The sequence below is a fragment of the Triticum urartu genome, chromosome 7, assembly GCF_003073215.2.
Source record: "Triticum urartu cultivar G1812 chromosome 7, Tu2.1, whole genome shotgun sequence".
Lineage (NCBI taxonomy): Eukaryota > Viridiplantae > Streptophyta > Magnoliopsida > Poales > Poaceae > Triticum > Triticum urartu.
Window position 1 is genome coordinate 671,209,442 of NC_053028.1, and position 20,571 is coordinate 671,230,012.

General features: G+C 42.8%; 1 long non-coding RNA gene across 1 annotated transcript; it reads right to left on the reverse strand.

The window, feature by feature from the left end:
- Positions 1 to 13,234: 13,234 nt before the first annotated feature.
- LOC125521301 lies at positions 13,235 to 16,018 on the reverse strand. The gene is made up of 2 exons (XR_007289194.1): positions 14,431 to 16,018; positions 13,235 to 13,656 (listed from the first exon to the last, which is right to left on the reverse strand). It is a non-coding gene; the product is annotated as an uncharacterized LOC125521301 (long non-coding RNA).
- Positions 16,019 to 20,571: the final 4,553 nt, after the last annotated feature.

A 20,571-nucleotide genomic window follows, 5' to 3' on the forward strand; every position in this document is an offset into this window, starting at 1 on the left:
AGATTGTGGTCACCACGCCGGTTCAAAATCCTTGGTGGCTAAGGCCTTCCGTCACGGCTTCTATTGGTTGACGGCGCATACTGATGCTGAGCATTTGGTAAAGGGGTGTGACGGTTGTCCGAAGTTTGCACGCCGCGCTCATGTTCCGGCTCAAGAATTAAGAATGATTCCAATCACTTGGCCGTTTGCAACTTGGAGGCTAGATATGGTTGGACCTTTTAAGAGGTCCATGGACAAGAAGACCCACCTGCTGGTGGCGGTTGATAAGTTTACCAAGTGGGTAGAGGCAGAGCCAGTCAGTAAGTGTGATGCGGCCACGGCGGTTCAATTCATCAAAAAGGTGATATTCTAGTTTGGTTTTCCACACAACATTATTACTGATAATGGTACTAATCTGTCCAAGGGTTCTATGGAGGAATTTTATCAACGTGAGCACATCCGGCTTAACGTGTCATCAGTGGCTCACCCCCAGTCTAATGGTCAAGCAGAGAGGGACAATCAAGAAATTTTGAGAGGTATCAAACCCCGGCTTATTGTTCCTTTAAAGTGGACGCCGGGTTGTTGGGTGGAGGAGTTACCTTCCATATTATGGAGTATTAACACCACACCGAACAGATCTACGGGTTACACACCTTTCTTTATGGTTTACGGAGCAGAGGCAGTTCTCCCTAGTGACATCCGTCATGACTCACCCCGTGTGGCGGCTTATGTTGAAGATGATAATGAGAAATCACGTCAGGGCTCACTGGACCTGTTAGATGAGGAGCGTGATCTTGCGGCGGCACATTCAGCGATTTATCAACAAGATATGCGACGTTATCATAGCCGCCGGGTTAAAACCAAAACTTTTCAAGAAGGCGATCTGGTGCTCCGGCTCATCCAGGATCAGACTGATATGCACAAGTTGTCCCCACCTTGGGAAGGGCCTTTTGTGGTCAGCAAAAATTTGCACAATGGATCATACTACCTTATCGATGTTCGAGAGCACAAAGACTCATGTAAATCGGAGGAGGAGACCCAGCGGCCGTGGAATATAGCTCATCTTCGGCCTTACTATACTTGAGACATAGGCTCCTTTTATGTACATAATTATGACAATGTATATATTATGATCAATATAATAAACCGGAGCCTCAGCTAAAGCGGGGTCTCTTTTATTTTTACATCATGTGTGTTTACATGGGGGCTTCTGTTCATAAAGCGGAGTTCTGCTGGTCCGGCTTATAAAGCCACACATACAAAAGGAAATCACTAGGGGGCTTGGTCGTATCTGAACCTTAGCTACACCTCTTGATCGGCTTAAAGCCAAAGGGAAATCACTAGGGGGCTTGGTTGTATTCGCGCCATAGCTACACCTCTTGATAGGCTTAAGGCCAAAAGGAAATTCTGCGGGGCCAAAGAGAGTGTTGCACCAGCACAACTCGAACATAGGCGCCCACTGAGCACAGCTCAAATGTTGCTTGGGGGCTCTTTGCTTCCCAAAGAACAAAGAGTCTGCACCCTTGCAATAGGCTATCAAGCCAGGTTTGGAAGTCAGGTGTATTCACCTAAAACCCCGGGTTATCCTGCCTCTTTAAGTAAGCCACTCCGTCCAGGTAAACCTGGTATGACCCGTCGAACATTTGACAAGTCAATCTCATAGACCCTGAACTTGTCAAAGTTAAAACGATGATTGGTTAAAGATTGAGGTCCATCTTAAAAGGCTTTGAAAAATGGTTTACCTCAGCGGCCTGACAGCTCATGAAAAGCCTCGATTTAGGGCCTGGCAGCCCATGAAAAGCCTTGCATATTCTTCTTGTGTTTTTTGCAAAGCTTTTTCTCTTTTGATAAGATTCATAAATATTTTCTGATAAGCTGGACTTTATTACAACCCGGCGTGGCTTACAATGCTAAGTTGTCAGTGCATGATCAGCCATAATCCGGCGTTTATTGCTCGGGTCTGGTTTTGACTACAAGTCACCAGTATTATATGGATGAAACCGGTGTTTATCATAACCCGGTACGGTTTTATCGTAAACTGACAAACCTGGAAGGAGTCATCAATACTCCAGATTGGTGTTATCACCCTTATTATAATAACCGTTGGTGAACCAACAAGGTAACAGGTATCATCTGTTTTATATCTGGCTTATTTTTAAATACAACCTTGGCTATATACCTAGGCTATCTATTTGGGCATCATGACTCGTCCAGCGGTAAACCGTCAGGACACTTTCAATCTCTTATATGAAGGAACAAGTTAAAATGCAGCCACTGCGGATTATACATGTAATAGATCCCAAAAGCATGGCGAGTTATCAGTATCAAGCAAAATAAGTATGCTCGATGGCATAACAGACAAGTGTTTGAACTAGCCTATTACAAGGCGTTTTCATGCCCACCCAGAATAATTGTTTCAGCAAGAGTGATAAGCTGCCACAGACTAAACCGGCCCCAGTTTACGATTCATCACTAGGACGACTTGAAGATTGGGGATCATCTTGCGTTGATGCATCTTCCTCCTCCCTACCCAGTGGCTGGAAATCAATGGTTGCCCAATCGATTCCAGTTAAGGCTTGGAACACGGCTTATTCACTTATAAGGTTGGAAGGATCAATGTCAGGGGCATAGGTATGCTTACGGATTGGCAGCGTAAGATCTTCTACGTCACCTGTCGGCGCAGGCAGTCTTTTGTGATCAGCATCATAAACTGGCTGGTAGTGGGCGAGATCTGTTTCTGTGGCCAACTTGCTCGCTATAGGGAGCATTTCTTTTGTCAGCCTCCTAAGATCATCATTGTTAAACTCGGAGCCGTCCTCTTTTATGCTAGGATAGCCTCTGCCAATATCTGATGAGTCAAGATCCGGTATCCATGCCTTCACCTGCATTAGTGCAGTCATCGCACTGGCTCTTGCACCTGATCTCTTTAACTCATCCAGACGGGTAGGCAGTGATACGTCTCCATCGTATCTATAATTTTTGATTGTTCCATGCCAATATTATTCAACTTTCATATACTTTTGGCAACTTTTTATAATATTTTTGGGACTAACATATTGATCCAGTGCCCAGTGCAAGTTCCTGTTTGTTCCATGTTTTTTGTTTCGCAGAATATCCATATCAAATGGAGTCCAAACGGAATAAAAACTGACAGAGATTTTTTTGGAATATATATGATTTTTGGGAAGAAGAATCCACGCGAGACGATGCTCGAGGGACCCACGAGGTAGGGGGCGCGCCCCAGGGTGTCAGGCGCGCCCTTGACCCTCGTGGCCACCCCGTAAGGCTTTTGGTGCCCTTCTTTCGCCGCAAGAAAGCTAATTTCCATACAGAGACCGTGCCAAATTTCAGCCCAATCGGAGTTACGGATCTCCGGGAATATAAGAAACGGTGAAAGGGAGGAATCTGAGAATGCAGAGACAGAGAGAGACAGAGAGCCAGATCCAATCTCAGAGGGGCTCTCGCCCCTCCCGTGCCATGGAGGCCATGGAACAAAGGGGAAACCCTTCTCCCATCTAGGGAGGAGGTCAAGGAAAAAGAAGAAGGAGGGGGGCTCTCTCCCCCTCGCTTCCGGTGGCGCCAGAACGTCGCCGGGGGCCATCGTCATCACCGCGATCTACACCAACACCTCCGCCATCTTCACCAACATCTCCATGACCTTCCCCCCTCTATCTACAGCGGTCCACTCTCCCACAACCCGCTGTACCCTCTACTTGAACATGGTGCTTTATGCTTCATATTATTATCCAATGATGTGTTGACATCCTATGATGTATGAGTAGATTTTCGTTGTCCTATCAGTGGTTGATGAATTGCTATGATTGATTTAATTTGCTTGTGGTTATGTTGCTGTCCTTTCGTGCCCATCATATGATTGCGTGCGTGGATCACACCCTAGGGTTAGTTGTATGTTGATAGGACTATGTATTGGAGGGCAAGAGTGACAGAAGCTTCAACCTAGCATAAAAATTGATGCATACGGGATTGAAGGGGGACCAATATATCTTAATGCTATGGTTGGGTTTTACCTTAATGAACATTAGTAGTTGCGGATGCTTGCTAATAGTTCCAATCATAAGTGCATAGAATTCCAAGTAAGGGATGACATGCTAGTAGTGGCCTCTCCCACATAATACTTGCTATCGGTCTAGTAAAGTAGTCAATTGCTTAGGGGCAATTTCGCAACTCCTACCACCACTTTTCCACACTCGCTATATTTACTTTAGTTGCTTCTTTACCTTAACAGCCCCTAGTTTTATTTTCGTGCTCTTTACTTTCTTGCAAGCCTTTCCGAAAACACCTACAAAGTACTTCTAGTTTCATACTTGTTCTAGGTAAAGCGAACGTCAAGCGTGCGTAGAGTTGTATCGGTGGTCGATAGAACTTGCGGGAATATTTGTTCTACCTATAGCTCCTCGTTGGGTTTGACACTCTTACTTATCAAAAACTGTTGCGATCCCCTATACTTGTGGGTTATCAAGAGGCAGCATTGACAGTTTCTCAATGGTCTCCTTTATTAAAGTTGGAGGTGGTTTGTTATGCGCAGTAGTGCAGATGGCCCGTTGAGCTCCGGAATATAACTGCTCTATCAAGGTATAGGCATCCTTCAACTTAGTCCGCATGTCAGAGCCCAGATGGGTAATGCGGGTCCCTGTGACATTGCAAGCATCAGTAAACCGATAACTGATGAGATAAAATGAATTGAAAAACATCCGATGAGGATACTTACCAAATACAGCAGAGGTCATAGCGTTTATTTGCCGCTTTAAACCTGTCAGTTCTTTGACTACCGTTTTAAGGCTGCTTCTGTGTCTTCGGCTCTCTTTGCTAAACCGGCTTTCTCTGTGTCCCAATCCGTCCGTTCCTTTTTAAAGGTCTCCTTCAACTTCTCCAGGGCTTCTAAGACATTGGTCAGTTCCTCCTTGGCTTTAGAAGCCTCCGCTTGCTGAGATTTAATGTTCTCTTGAAGATCAGCGGTTTGGGCGTCCTTTCTGCTCTGCTCAGCCTATAAAGGAAAGACATATCATCAGTGGGCTGTATATATTTGAAGTACCAAGCACATAACAGGTTATGCACTTTGCACTTGGGGGCTAATGCCTATTCGCTTCGTTATAGAAAATTGTTTCAAGTCCCAAGTGTAATGCAATCATTATTCTTGGCACTTGGGGGGCTAATGTACATCTGCTCAAAGTAACAGTGGTTAAAATCCAGGTTCACCTTGGAAAGATAAACCGACCCTTGGGGACTACACATGCGAAAATTACAGGATTACAATGCTAAAAGTACCAGTTCATTTTTAAAGGATCAACCGACCCTTGGAGGATAAGTATGTAGAGTTGAGAATTTACAAAGTCCCATTTTTCGATTGCCATCATAAATCGGCCCTTGGGGGCTACTAGAGTTGGTACTTACAATTGGACTTCAGAGAGAAAAGGTTAGACAATTACCTCATAACGCTCCTTCACCAGGTTCACTAAACCGGCTTCGAAGTCACGGTTTGTGTACAGGCGGTTTAAAAAACAAGAATGGAGTTCCTGGGCATTGAGGTGGGCATAGCTTGATAAATCGGTGCTCCATTTGCCTTTTTCCATGGCAGAACGTTCCTCCTTGGCGCTATGTTTTGCTAATGCAATAGGATGGCCAGGGGAGGAGTGGCCAACGCCAGTAATGATAACATCATCTTCCTTGTCACCAGCAGCCTTCACTGGAGTTCGCGAAATATCTGTAGCCTTAACCGTACTAGACAGTCCATCATCAGTACGGACTGGACTTGCCGGTTTATCAGCCTGAACTCCTGTATCAACTTCTACTTCTTCAGTAAAGACATGATCTGGGGGTGGCAGGTCATCAAGCATAGCGTCAGCATTTGCTCTCTCCGGTTCAGCAATCACATGGTCGTCAGACGATTTATCTACACGACCCTTCTTATATATGTATGTATATATATATACATAAACACTATTCTGATCACGGGATCAGAATAATATTCTGATCACAACCTGACCTACCCCGCTAGTAGTACGTTGAACTTCCCTATGAACTAGGTTGAACTTCCGCCAACATTGCCCAAATGGGGCTTGCGATATACCGTTGGAAAGCTATGGACACCAATATCTTGACCCAACTTAAATTTTTGGCAAAATATAAGTGGTTTAAGAGTAGTTTTAAAAACCGTTTTTTCTTCGCACAAAAAACGTGAATCGTATTTTCGATCGCATTTCTAAACCGTTTATCGGAATAAGGCATATAATATGGCATTGGAAAGCTGCTGCAAAACCGCTCCTTCCACATGTTGAAAGTTTTCTCTAATTCCCTATGGTTAAATAGTAATTTGAAAAAACGTAAAATTTCGTAAACCGAACAACTGAGTTCGTTTTTTGGATGTCATTTCTAAACGGCTAATCTAATGGAGGCATATGATACGGCGTTGGAAAGCTTATGAAAATGCGCTACTTTTTCATCTGGACAGTTTTTTTTCTAATTTTGAATGGTTTAAGAGTAATTTAGAAAATGGTCCAAGTCCTACCGAGTTCATATTTTCGTGCTAATTTTTTAACCATGCGTCCGAATGCAGCAAATGATATGGCGTTGGAAAGCTTGAACAAATGCGAAACTTTTTGGTATCTATTGTTTCTCCCAATTCTTTATGGTTTTAAGTCAGTTTCGAAAATGGAGAAAAACGTATTTTCGCCGTAATTTCTACAAACTTTATCGGAATGGGGCAAATAATATACTGTTGAAAAGCTACAGAAAATGCGAAACTTTTTCATGGTTCTGACTTTCTCTGATTCCTAGCTGTTTTCAAGTAATTTTGAAAACGGCGAGATCATTCGTTCTGCCTTTATCGCGAAACAGATTCGTCAAAAATGCATCGCGTGAAGTACTTGAACTTCTGTGGCAGTTCTGTTTGAACTTCACTCTGTTTTTTGACGTGATGTTTTTTGCCTGTAATTCTCAAACCACTTACCGTAATTGAGCAAATGATATACCGATGGAAAGCTATTAAAACACGCAACTTTTTTGTGTTGATGAGTTTTTCATACTCGCAACGGTTCAAAATATAACTTTGAATGCGTAAAACAACGTCGTTTTTGCCTGTTTTTTACATGTAACTGAAGGTCGGACGTCTCACACTAGAGATCTCGAGCTTCACCGGGAGTAGCACGTGAACTTCTAGCAACAAAATATTTTAAGCCTTTTGTTTTCTATTCTTATTTTCCTATCTGAAACACATTTCGTGTAGTAGTTGAACTTCCCGCTATTTTCATCTTGAACTTCTGTCATGTATTTTTGTTCAACCTCTCTCACAAGAATTTTTGAACTTCCCCGGACAGAGCACTTGAACTTCTAGCAACAACTTTTTTAGAAATTATTTTATTTTTGAACTTCTTGTTTCCATTCTTTAATAAACGAGATAAATCTGAGTTTTCTATAATCATCAAACTTCTCTATCTTTTTAATTTGGACTTCCTGGTTTATTTCTTAATCTTTTTTAAGAAATTTTGAAGCACTCTATTTTTAAAAGTTGAACTTCTTGTTATTTAATTTTTGAACTTCTTGTTTTCATTCTTTAATAACGAGGAAAATCTGAGTTTTCTATACTTCTCCATCCTTTTAATATGAACTTCCTGGTTTTATTTCTTAATCTTTTTTATGAAATTTTGAAGCGCTCTATTTTTAAAAGTTGAACTTCTTGTTATTTAATTTTTGAACTTCTTGGTTTAATCTTTAGTATCGGGGAAAATCCAAATTTTTAAAAAACAGGGAAACTCCTTTTAAAACTTTTTTTGATGTTTTATTTTATCAATTTGAAATTATTAGTTATTCTTTAGAACGAGAATTTGAGATTTTTTTATGAAATTTGAACTTCTCTGTTATTTTAATTTGAACTTCTTAGTTTTATTCTTCAGTAACGAGGAAACTCGAGTTTTTTTTAACCTCTTTGTTTTAAAATTTTTAACTTCTTGTTATTTTAGTAATGTGAAAAATCCGAATGTTTTATAGACATCAAACTTCACCATTTTTAAATTTGAACTTCTTAGTTTTATTGGTTAGTAACGGGGAAAATGCTTTTTTTTATAAAACAACGATACCGCGCCGTTACTTTAATTTGAACTTCTAGTTTTTATAGAATGGGGAAAATCAGTTTTATACAATCTTTTTGAAATGCTCCTCTTTTTAATTTGAACTTTTCTGATATTTTTACAAACGAGGAAAACCCGTTATAAAGATTTTTGAACTACTTTTTTTTATTTCTCGCTCAAATTTTTTTAACTTCCAAATTTGTATTTATGATATTAAAACTTCATTTTTTTAACGTTGACCTGCTTCGGTTTTTAAATTTGAACTTCTTATAGAATTTTGTCGCGACATTTTATGCATTTTTTCCTTTTCGGTGAAACGGGTTAGGCGGTCCCTTTTTTCATTTGATCATTTTTCTTCTGTACGTGGTACACGTGAGCTTCGAAATTTTCTGAAACATGAACTTCGCGTGCTACTAATTTTTTTCATGAAACTCCATAGTTTTTATTCTTTTGAATTCCGTGATTTTTTTGGATTTTTTTGGTTTGAACTTCGATGTTCGTTACACCCGAACTTTCGAAATCACACCTTTTTATGCACATTTTTCTGCGGCAGAGAATATGAACTTTGCATCAACCTTTTTTTTGTCTTCAAGAAATGCAAGATTGTTTTTTGCTTTTAATATTGAACTTCTATGCTCTATTTTTTGTAACGGTTTCATGAAGGAGAAGGAAAGCAGCAATATAATGTGTGTCAGAGAGCAACTAGTTGGGGAAACCAACCAATACATGATACATTTTTTACCGTAAAGAACCAAGAACAATTTTTTATCATGCCTTTCCAATTTTAACCTGACTAAAAAAGTTTATATTCAATGCTTTTTTGGTGTTTTCGTATTGGTTGAACTTCCTGCTTTCTCAAAATTGAACTGCATAATTTTTTACTCCATGAACATAGAAAACTAACACTATAAAACCAATATGGAGAAACAAACATGACAAAAATAGTTCTAAACAAACATGATACACACCTACAACATATCCACAATTTTTTTTGGCTTTTCATGAAATGAAAACAGTTTCAGTCTCACATGCATAGGCATCAAACTTCCATGAATTACAAAACGAACTTTTTGCGTCAACTTAGATAAACTTTCCTCGTGGGCAACAATACACGAACCTCTCCTAGCTTGCTGGGACCAGAGATCGTTTTATGCAAAGGAACACTGGAGGAGGGTAGAGGGACTGAGAAGCTTGGAGTCGTCAGCGTTCTGTACAGGGAGGTGTGGAAAGACGACCTGCTGCTGGTGGCAGCCTCCTGGCCGGAGGGGCGCGTGCAGGATCCATGACCCAGCCGCCTCTATCTTCTCTGATGGATGTGGCTATGCAGCTGCAGGTCATGCCCTCCTTTTGCTGCAGGCCGAGCCCTCCTCTAGCTGCAGGTATATCGCGGATAGGCACGATGGACTTCGGGTGGTGGCAGCAGTAGGGACAGCAAGGCTCGCCGGCTGACAAGCTCGTCGGATTTGGGCTTGGGGATGGAAGATGGAACGAGAGGGAGGAGGGCATCGTCGGCGCGCCATGGTCGAGGATGAAGGAGCTCGCCGGAGTAGCACAACCCCCGCGTGAGCATCCGCAGAACTAGTGGCCAGTGCTCAGATCCGAGGCCACCGGCGGTGTCCCGATGCAGTACGGGGTCGGGTCGCTAGGGGAAGGGGGCGGAGGTGGGTGTCGTGTCGCTGCGGCGGGTGGATCCGGTAACAGGGCGCGGAGGCTTCGCCGGCGGCGGCGGAGCTCGCGAGTTGGGGCGGCGGCTTCGTTGGCTGGAAGCGGGTGGGCGTTGGGGTCTGGTGGCTGGCGGCAGGAGGTGGGCGTTGGGGTCGGGTGGCCGGAAGCAGGAGGTGCGTCGGGGTTGGGGGACGACGGCGGGAGGCGGGTTGGTCCGGGGCGGCGGCGGGAGCCAGGGCGATGATGGGAGGGTGGGGGAGCCGGGGGGAATCGACAGAGGTGGTGCGGGAGGTTGGTTTTTTTTGGGAGTTCGGGATCCACTCCGCGACGTCTATATAGGGCGCTCCGTGATCCAAATAGTTATTCTAATCCTGAGATTAGAATAGTGCTACTATATATTATATATATATATATATATATATATATATTCGTCACCTGGGTGAGAAATAGTTATTCTTCACCCCCCTATTTTACCATCAATGCACCGTAATTTTACGTTCCGTAAGTTTTGTCTTATTTCCGACGCAAAAAGAGACCGTAAGAAAATATATAATCGCCGTAAAAAATATTTTATGTTATGTAAAATTACAAACGTAAAAACATAGTCTAAAATACACATAAACTGCAAATTTTCTTGTCTTATGACCTATATTTTTATTTTCTTATGTCAAATTTTACGTAGTGAATCAATAGGAATGTAACTATTTGAATTCCAAACGTAATTTAATTATGAAATGATCGTAAGATTACCTCGGGTGAAGAATAACTTATTTTGCACCCTGATGATGAATATAACATAATATATACATATATATATATATATATATATATATATATAGGGTACGCTATTCTAAGCGTGAGTGTAGAATAGCTTATTGTACACCCCCTAGTAAAGCTATGTACAAAATATAGTAAAACGGTGCATAAAATGTAGTAATTTGAAATATATATTTTTTATCATCTAAGTTTGTAAATTACTATATTTTTATGAAAATTACTACATTTTACATGGTGTGTTACTGTATTTTGTATGTACCGTTACTGGGGTGTAGGATAAGCTATTCTACACTCACGCTTAGTTTAGCGTTAATATATATATATATATATATATATATATATATAAGTATAGCACATAAGTATAAAGCGACAAAAAGAGGCTGTCGAAAGCTGTGTGGTAGTTGACTCGCTGGATGATGAAGGTGGCGTTCCCTGATAATTTGAATCGGATGGATTAAGAGGCTGTCGGAAATAACCTGCCTTGGGCTAAGAAGTATTGGAAGTATTTGAGACCTCAGATCGGTGCTTCCGAACCGGCGTATTTGGTAGACCGGTTGAAGTGACTATTTGGCCACTATGTCAGGTTGTGCGGCGAGCTTCATGCTGCTGCTTCTTCAAAAGAAAGTTTGGGTCCAAGTGAGCTAGGGGATGAGAAACTCTTACTTTTCGGACTGCTTGTCGGATTTTTTGTGTTGGCAGAGGGTCTGAACCGGAGAAAAGGATAATTACCTCTGCGTCGTCAGCTTGGCTGCCCTCAGTGTCATCCTGATAAATATCATTGTCTATGAGGTGTATGAATAATGAACCAAGAGAATCAAGTTCTACCTCTACGTCCGGTTCATCAGGGTCGTCATCAAGATCTAAACCAATGGGTTCAGTTGCCTTACTCTTGGCAGGTCTCTTAACAAGCTTCGTCTTAGGTCGAGGGGCCTTAACCGTTTTCTCATGTGGTTTCTTTTTCCAGAATGAGTCATCACCCTGTTTAAAAGATGGGCATAGGGTATTAAAAGTTGCATAGTTAAGAATATCAGATATAAAGCGGAAGCAAGACAACTCTTACAGCGGGCGGTTTGTTCCGTGTGTAAAAGGGACTTAACCCGGTCTTACTACAGACAGCTTCCGGTTCATTTAGCATTTTCTTGACAGACTCAGTAACTTCATCATCTGTTAGCTGAATGTCAATATGACGTTGAGAGTCTTTTGAGTCACCAGTATACTCTCATATTAAACCAGAGTGGCGACTTAACGGCAAGATACTCCAGAATATCTAGCAACGAACACTACACCACAACACGAATGCAATGGCATGTAATCTGCCGGGAGAAGGCCCTTAAGAGGGCAGATAAACTGCCGGGACAGAGTTTCTCCCGGCAGATAGAACTGCCACAAGAATGGCTGCTGGGAAATAGATCTCCCGGCAGATACAGATCTCCCGGCAGTTGCACTGCCAGGAAACGATGTTTTCCCGGCAGATAGAAGTATATGCCAGTAATAGTGCCCCGGCAGATAGTCTGCCCTTGACTTTTACTTACCCCGGCAGTTTTCTTGATCTTGGTAGCATATATATTTCTTTTTATTTCTATTCATACAGGAATTGATTCAATATTCGGTAGCAGACCTCAAAAACATATTGACAAAAAAAATTCAATATTTCAACATTCATAGATCCATTCAGTAGCATCCAACTACATCGGTAAACAGAATTTACATAAGACAATAAGATTTCTTTTGTTCAAACTAAGATACAAATGGTTTGATCTTGACACACAGCTGCAGGCATGTCCAGGAAGAAAAATTGCTTGTTCACGACCGTTTGTTGGATGGCTTTATTAGATGTCTTGTGAATAACAGACTCGCCACCATCCTGTGAGACCGCGTCCTTCAAAGAGAGCCACATGTCTCTCTCGAAGAATCACCAAACTTGCAATGATTTTGAAGATCGTAGCTTAATCTCACCCCACATGCTTGTGTTGTTGCTACGAATACAAGAAACATCTAGACATCCTAGTTGACCGGTACAACTACTATCATGCATGTACTTAAAGTTTTGTAGCATTCTAACAATCTCCTCCTTGTGACAAAACTTACAAGCTTGAGAAAAAAAACTTGTTGAACTGCTGAGAAAACAAAATCAAGTTTAAGATTTTTGAAGTACAAATTAGCAGCATCTATGAACTAACAAAATATTAACATCAAACCAGGAAAAGATTAAAAAACTGAATACGGGACAAAGCAAAAGATATGATAGTTGTACCTTTTCTAGAATTTATTTCAGACTTTTAGTGTGTGTATATATCTATAGCAATATTACTATCGATGATTATAAATGAAATTTTTTGACACTTCCAAGTACAATTCTGGATGTATAGTAAATACTAAGTAGTAAAATGCAAGGTCAAACAATTTGTACACATGCTATGCTTCCTTTTTCCCCAAAACTACATGCCAAGCATAGCATGTTTATACTTAGGAACTCACTCGGGTGAGACAGTAAATATTAGTGTTCATCTATGAGATGCAGTTTAGCGGTTCGTTTTTCTAATTACCCCGAAAGAAGTTTTCAAGCCATATTCCTAACAATCTGCAAGATACAACACTTATCTAAAGAGTACAACGCCCGACAAAGTCAGTACAAGTAGAATTTCTTTCACGGAGGGAGTAAAGTAGCATTGCTTCAATTCTAATTGTAACCATCAACAACTTTCAAAATCCAAAAGGCACAACTTACAGAAATAAAGAAGTAAAATGTATGAGTTGCTAAACTTTAGCACCTTCATTCCAATATGCAAGTACAACCGATGAAAAATTCAGAAGTACATGTAAACTGGTCTAGCATTGATTAAACAAGCTACACCAGATCATTCTAGCACATGGGTATGTGTCCAAATTCTGGATCACACATCAGCACAAAATCACGCGAAAAATAATATCAATCTGGATTATCTACTAGAAGAGAGAACAAATCCATATGGTACCTCGTTTCGGTGATGGAACTACCAAGACAGGTTTGCTGACCTGACTACTAAATACTGGCAGCATCTTTTGGTTCCTGGTCGCTCACTCCCGTGTCGCTCGCATGGGCTACACCAGTGCGCCCCACCGTAGCCACCGCAGGACCTCGGCATCTTGTTCTTTCTCTTTGGCAGCTTGCCTGCATTCGATCCATTGAATGCACACTATTAGAAGAGCCCTGATCTCTGTCTGCTCTTGGCTTAGAACCAGAATCATGCAACCTCGGTCCATAGATAAGGCATTGTTTAATTTTTGTATGTTGTGCATTTAACGAAGAGGAAACTGGATGCTCACTGGATTGTGCACTCAGTTTTTTTGAAAGACCAGCCATTACGAATCAAACCTGAAATTTGAAACTATGAACCAGTTGCTATAATGAAAAGAGTAATAACACCAATACAAACAACATGCTGCACTATTTCAGTATGATACAAATACAGATAATTTTACAGTATACGCTTAGTTTCTTTCAAGCTGTACAAAGTTAGATGCATATAAGGATGATTTACTGAAAGGATTAAGGTCAAATAAATGGCTTTCTGCAAGGAATGGCCTGAACAAGAACTTGTCATAGAGCAAACAATGAGTCTAGCATCATCTGAGCAGAGTATGGCAACAATGTCATCTATAATCCAATACAGTATTTGAGATGTACCATTTGGCAAAAAAATCATTGGAGAAGCTCTCGTTGTACACAAAATTGTCTACATGCTCTATATTTTGGCAAAGAACGTATTCCAATGCAGCACTTATAATAGGAACACACGTAAAAATAGTTTAACATGCACTGAGTTGATCAAGTGAACGTGAAGAGAATTAAGATATTGAGGCTAACATGAAAATTTCAACACCATAGCAGGGCCCATTACACAATTACTAAGGATGAACGATAGAAATAGCAAAGAAATCTCACCGTTGGTTGAGAAGGAGAGGAGGCGGGGCTGATCGGGCGGTGAAGCAGAGGGCGTAGGCGGTGCTGCTTGGGCGAAGAATTAGAGGTTAGGAAACGCTGCTTTGGCGCGAAGATGTAGATGAGGTGCTACCCCGGGCAGTCAACGTAGTCAAAGCAGCGCTGCTTGGTGGAGAGGACGAGGAGGAGGCGCGCTTCTCAAAGGAGACAAAGACTAATTACATAATTTAAAATTCAAATTGAAGGACCAAATCAACGGTACAACCATGATAAATGAAAGAATTTAAGCAACATGGATCCTCGGATAATCACATTCATATCCTGAAGCTGTACATGCATGGGTGTGAGTCGGATTGGTACATCAGTTCTTGTTCACATCACATCTATGCAATAATAACTTACCTATGGAAGAAATTAGAACAGAGGGCCTAGAATTCTGCACATGATACGGTCTCCTCCAAGCTAAATGCCATATTTTGAGATAGCCCAAACAATTGGCCTAGAACTGCGAACTATTCACAAATCTTCTCAGAACAAAACTCGCAATTGTTACAATTTTCTGTAGTGACTTCCAAAGCACAACCAGTGCAGTACATATCCAAACAAAAAGTTTGCCCAATGTATGACTGAGATAGGAAGTGTATGTATGGCCTAGCTAGCTTTACATAATCCGCATTCATGTTATTAAAGGTACTAGCCCCTTCTAATTTATTGACTATGGAAAATAAAATTTAGAGGCAGAGATGCCACTTTGCTTTTCTTGGTCTAGCTTTAACTGAAAAGGCTGTAGTGTGTAATAATACTGACTTGCTCATAAAAGTACAGAGCAATCTGCATTCCATAAATCCTAAGATGCAAGTAACATATTGAATTCTGAAACGCCTACACATATGGTTACGATCTGCTTTCAGTACCTCACTTTCCATCTGATGATTCAATTAAATCTCATTCATTTTGGAGTCTACTCTCTTCGCCTTATTTCTTTAAACTCTATTTTAAGTAGTTTCTATCTAATGATTCAAGAAATTATCACAAACTATAGCTCTTGTTCTGTCCACATATCACACATCACAAAACATATACCTGAGACTAATAAACCTCATAAGACAAAGAGAAATCTCACGGGTTGGAGTGAGGAAGTAGAGGAGACCCCGATGTAGTAGACGCGGCACTGCTCGTGTGAAAGAACGCAGAAGCGGCATCTGCTCGGGGGAGAGGATGTAGTCGGCGCTCTTCGGGGAGGGGACGAACACGTGGCGGGAAGGAGCTTCTGGAAACAGCGACGCTGCTCAGGGTAGCAGCTCCTGGAAGCGGCGACGCTTCTCGAGCAGGATCTCCTGGAAGCGAAGGCGCTGCTCGATGGAGGATCTCCAGCGAGCGGCAGGGCTGGTGGCGAATGGTGGTCGGGGCGGCAGAGGGAGCTCGGGGGAGTGGTCGGGGCGGCGGAGGAAGCTCGGGGGAGTGGTCTGGGAGGGGATGGCACTGGGGTGGCATGGTCGGGGATGCAGGTGGCATTGGGGTGTGGCGGGGGTGGTCAGCAGCCGCGGAGGGTAGGCGGCGGCGGACGGCGCTCGAGGAGGAGGCTAGGTCAGGCGGCCGATTTGGGGATTTTGGTGTGAGTCAAAGATTGGGGATTTTGTTTAGTATTTGGAGTGGAAATTTTCGCCCTTCCCGCGCTCTCCGGCGTTATCGCGCGCGTAGGCCAACGAGTATTATTATACTGTACTTTTTGGTTTGGCCCCACAAGTAGTCCCCCGGCAGTTAATATGTCATTGTTTAGATGTGCCGACAGATATTGTGCCCTTAGAAATGGGCATTGTTGCCGGTAGTGTGCGTTCCCTTGTTGTTTTAGTTCTGCCGGCAGTTTATATGCCGTTGGGTACTTCTACCGGCAGTTAAGAGATTCCTGGCAGATAATCTGCCCTTATGATGCTATTTCTCCCGGCAGTTAATTGCCCCCAATCAAGGGTTGTGGTGTAGTGGAACAAAGTCCACACCTGTCAAACCGTTGGCCATGAAAGATCTGAGCATGGCAAGTTGTGGTGCATACGAGGCCCGTTCCTTGGCAGTCAGTCATTGTGGAAGTGGATGTGTGTTGGTAAGCCGGTGAGCACGGTAACCTGGCAGAGGGTTCTCATCTTCAGGGGAAGTGTCCTTACAATAGAACCAAGTCTGGTTCCAATCCTTAAGGTGACTGTGAAGTTTGGCGTGAGGGAAGCTAACATCCTTTCTTTTCTGAATGGAGACGCCACCAAGTTCAGTATTGGGCCCATCTACGAATTCAGTACAACGGTTTAAATAGAAGAAATCCCGGAACAGCTCGACAGTCGGTTCTTCTTGTAGACAGGCTTCACAAAACACTTGAAAGTTGTACATATTGGACATAGAGTTGGGTCCAATATCTTGAGGGTGGATCTGAAAGCTGGCAAGTACATCACGGAAAAACTTGGATCCAAGCGGTTTAAAACCATGACTCATGTGATCAGCAAACACTACTACTTCGCCATCTCTAGGGGTAGGAGGGTTTTCTAGACCGGGAACTCGCCACTGGATTTCACTCAGCTTCGGTAAAGTGCCAATTTTGACACATACATCCAGTTGCTCCTCAGTAACCTAGGAAGGGACCCAGTTATAGGCATAGAATTGTTTTGCCACTGCAAGTGAAGAGCTGGAAAATATTACTGTCGGTTTACGATTCATGATTGATAAAGCATAAAGCGCAACAGGTTAAGAAAAAGGAATTCAAGCATGTAAAATTGTTAAACTAGAGGCTGATGCAGTTATAAATGGTAAAGCGACGAGCGGTTTACAAGGGGACTAATGGCATATGACATATTATTTTCTACAAGGATAAACCGCCTACGCAGATAAGGAAGGTACTGATTTGTTGCAAAAAATGACTAAGTGAGGAAAAAACAGGTTTCACAAGGTCACATTGGCATTTTGGATCTATCACAAGTCAGGAAAAGAAAAAGATTTAGACCTAAAAAAGTTGGTCCTGGAGCAGTTCACAAAGGTCCAGATCAAGTTTTTATGCGTATAAGGCTTGGTTTGATAGCCGAGATAAGGACTACTATAGCTACCGCACGGAACGCGTCAAGCTTGAGATCTGATGTCTATGGACTAACGAAGAACAAGAGAAGAACACCATGAACCCGTATGAACCCTAAGTGGATCTACAGAGGAAAGAAGGAAAGACTTACTGCAGTTGTTCAAGCAGCGGAGGTGCGCCGCGTTTCTCTGGTGCGATCAGGTTGATGCAGCGGCCGACGGTGAGGCAGAGGCGAAGCTCGACGACGGTGGTGGCGCTCGGGTGCAGAGGCATCGCGAGGAGGAAGAAGAGACGAAGAGGTAACGGGAGGAAAAGGAAAGGGATCCTCGCCCCTATTTATAAGGGCAAAGAGATAAGCGACAGGGCGCGGGAATCGAGGAACCCAAAAAATGGATATATAACGAGGTTGTTGCCTCGATTATTGGATGCTCATTAATAAAGGGTATCTTCGGCTTTAATGAACAGGTGACGTCACAGCGATTTACAACAAATCTGGAGGATGACGTCACAGCGGTTTACAAGATCTATGCGGAGGTGCAAAGGGAGGAATTTTTTCAAGTGTTGAAGATTGACATGAACAAGTTCAAATCAATCAGGGGCCTAATGTTGGGGATATTACTACTGGACATAAACCGGCCAGGAGAGGCCGGGTTATCCCCATGATGATTACTTTATTTGAAACCCATGAAGACAAAGATGGTGGCGCTTCATGAAGGCCCAAGGCCCAAAGGTGGGTTAAGGCCTGTAGACATAAACCGACATTGATATGTAACTTGTATTGTAAGATAGAAGGAATAGAGACCGAGCCGGACACGTTTATGATCTGGCCTCGGGATTCTGTAAACCGACGGGCATCGACCTATGTATATAAAGGGGCGACCCGGCGGCGGTTTAGGTTCAACACACAATAACTCGAGAGTCAGGCAAAGCGGATTCGCTCCCTGGTCATCGAAACCCAAGCAATTCCATCACAACTGGACGTAGGCTTTTACCTTCACCGAAAGGGGCCGAACCAGTATAACTCTTGCGTCCCTTGTCTGCTTTAACACCTTTAAGCTAACCCGTCGCGATGACTCCATTACTAAGTCCTTCCACGAGGATATCTGCCGTGACAAAACCACGACAGTATGTAAGAAGAAAAAAAAACTGAAAAAAATATTGCACGAATCTTCTGGCAAAATCAAAGGAAGATACTATCGACTGAGACATAACGACTGAGACTTAGCAAAACTGTTTACGAAAATCCTATGTACTAGCTCATATTGATGGCCGTTAAGAGTAGTACATAAGAATATGTTTTCTGGCAGGACATTATCAATCCTCAGGGCATCTTCAAAGCTGGCCTGCAAATGTCTCTGGTATATGTCTGTCCTTATGTCCGGACGTGGTCCACGGACATGATGCGGGAAGGAGCCATCTAATACTAAACACAAAGTATCCAATTGGAAGGAGAAAAAATAGGTGAGAACCAAGCATGTCGTGGGATATTTATTCTTCAATGTTCGATTGAGAGGAGAGAGAGAAAAGAGAGATCATGCATGTGCGGTTGGGATGAGAGAGAAGAGAGGGACCATGCACGTAAATGGTCAAGTGCATGTTCAGACTTCGGCAAAGCCCCACATTTATCTCTTAAGTACCGGAACACGTACGTCCAAACTGCTAAGTGAATATATACAAGTTTTCGTTGGATAGCAAAAATGATTCGAGCAATGTGATATATAATGAAGGTTCGATGGTTGGCTTTTGAACATGCCTTTAGTTTCCAGCGAAGGAACATGACATTAAGCGTACACTTGACCCTTATATGCCCGCGATACATCCATGATGTCCTCGTCTATTCTATCCCATAGACGCACTACTGGACGGAATGAAATGGATACCTATCACATCCGTTCAATTTCTTGTTCGTCCATCTGTCGTTATTAAGCAGTCTCGCTCGCAGAGAAACCAACTCTGACGCTGCACATTAACGCACCCGAACATCTGGCCTCCCCGAAATCCGGTCACATCTAGCTAACTTCATGCCACAACACAAGACGCTCCACATCCTCCTCCCTGGCACCACATCTGTCATGATTACAGACGACGATGCTCTGTGGGAAAGCCTTTTCATAAAGATGAAGCACGAGGTAGCCACCCTTGTGGCCACCTGGCAGAGCTATCGTGCCAGGCGGATCGAGGCCGGCATGCCAGCCAGCTCGACCGAGGTCTCTGATGAGGAGGACGCCCCCACGATAGAGACGGGCTCTAACGTCACCGCATCGGAGCCCGCACATGTGCATGCCGGCTTCACCTGGAGCAGGCATATGCGCACTTCAACGCCACAATGGGGAGGAGGAGCATGCACTAGTGCCTATGTCGGCGTTCCAACAGGTGCAGGAGGAACAACAGTACAACCTATTCCTCCTAGAGTAGCAGTGGCTGGTGGAGGACCAAATTGTCGGCAAGCGCGAGCGAGGAGGCTGTAGCAGCCTTGGCCACGGCGAACCCCAACTTCGTCGTGGAGCAGCGTGTGATTCACGAGGCCGACCGCCCTCAAACTGCCGCGGAGGCGCATCTGCAGGCAATTGCGGACGAGAACAATGCCAGCTGTGCCTCCTACGCGCCACCGACGAACTATCAGGCGACCGAGTGGGACGACGGCAGCGCCGGCACAGCATCAGGCAAAAACTATTTAGGCCTCCTTTGGTTTGGAGGATTTTTGTAGGAATTTCATAGGATTGGATTTTTGTAGGAAAAAAATTTTTAGAGCCCTTTGGTTTGGAGGAATGAAATCCTATTCCTATGAAGGAATTCTTTCTATCCATCACATTTCATAGGAAAATAAACATTAGCCTAGACACAATGGAAAAAATCCTATAAAGTGAATCAAAGGACATCTCCTTTCCTATTCCTATTCACAGGATTGAGATGCATGTATCTCATTTCCTATGACTTTTCTATTCCTAATATTTTCCTACCCTATGAACCAAAGGAGACTAATTTTTTTGGTCTGACATGCTACTGTTATGTTATTTTGCAAACTAACTTCGTTTCTAGGCGTTTGAGACGAGGTCACTTATTTTTTAGCTGGATCAATTTTATAAGGTGTC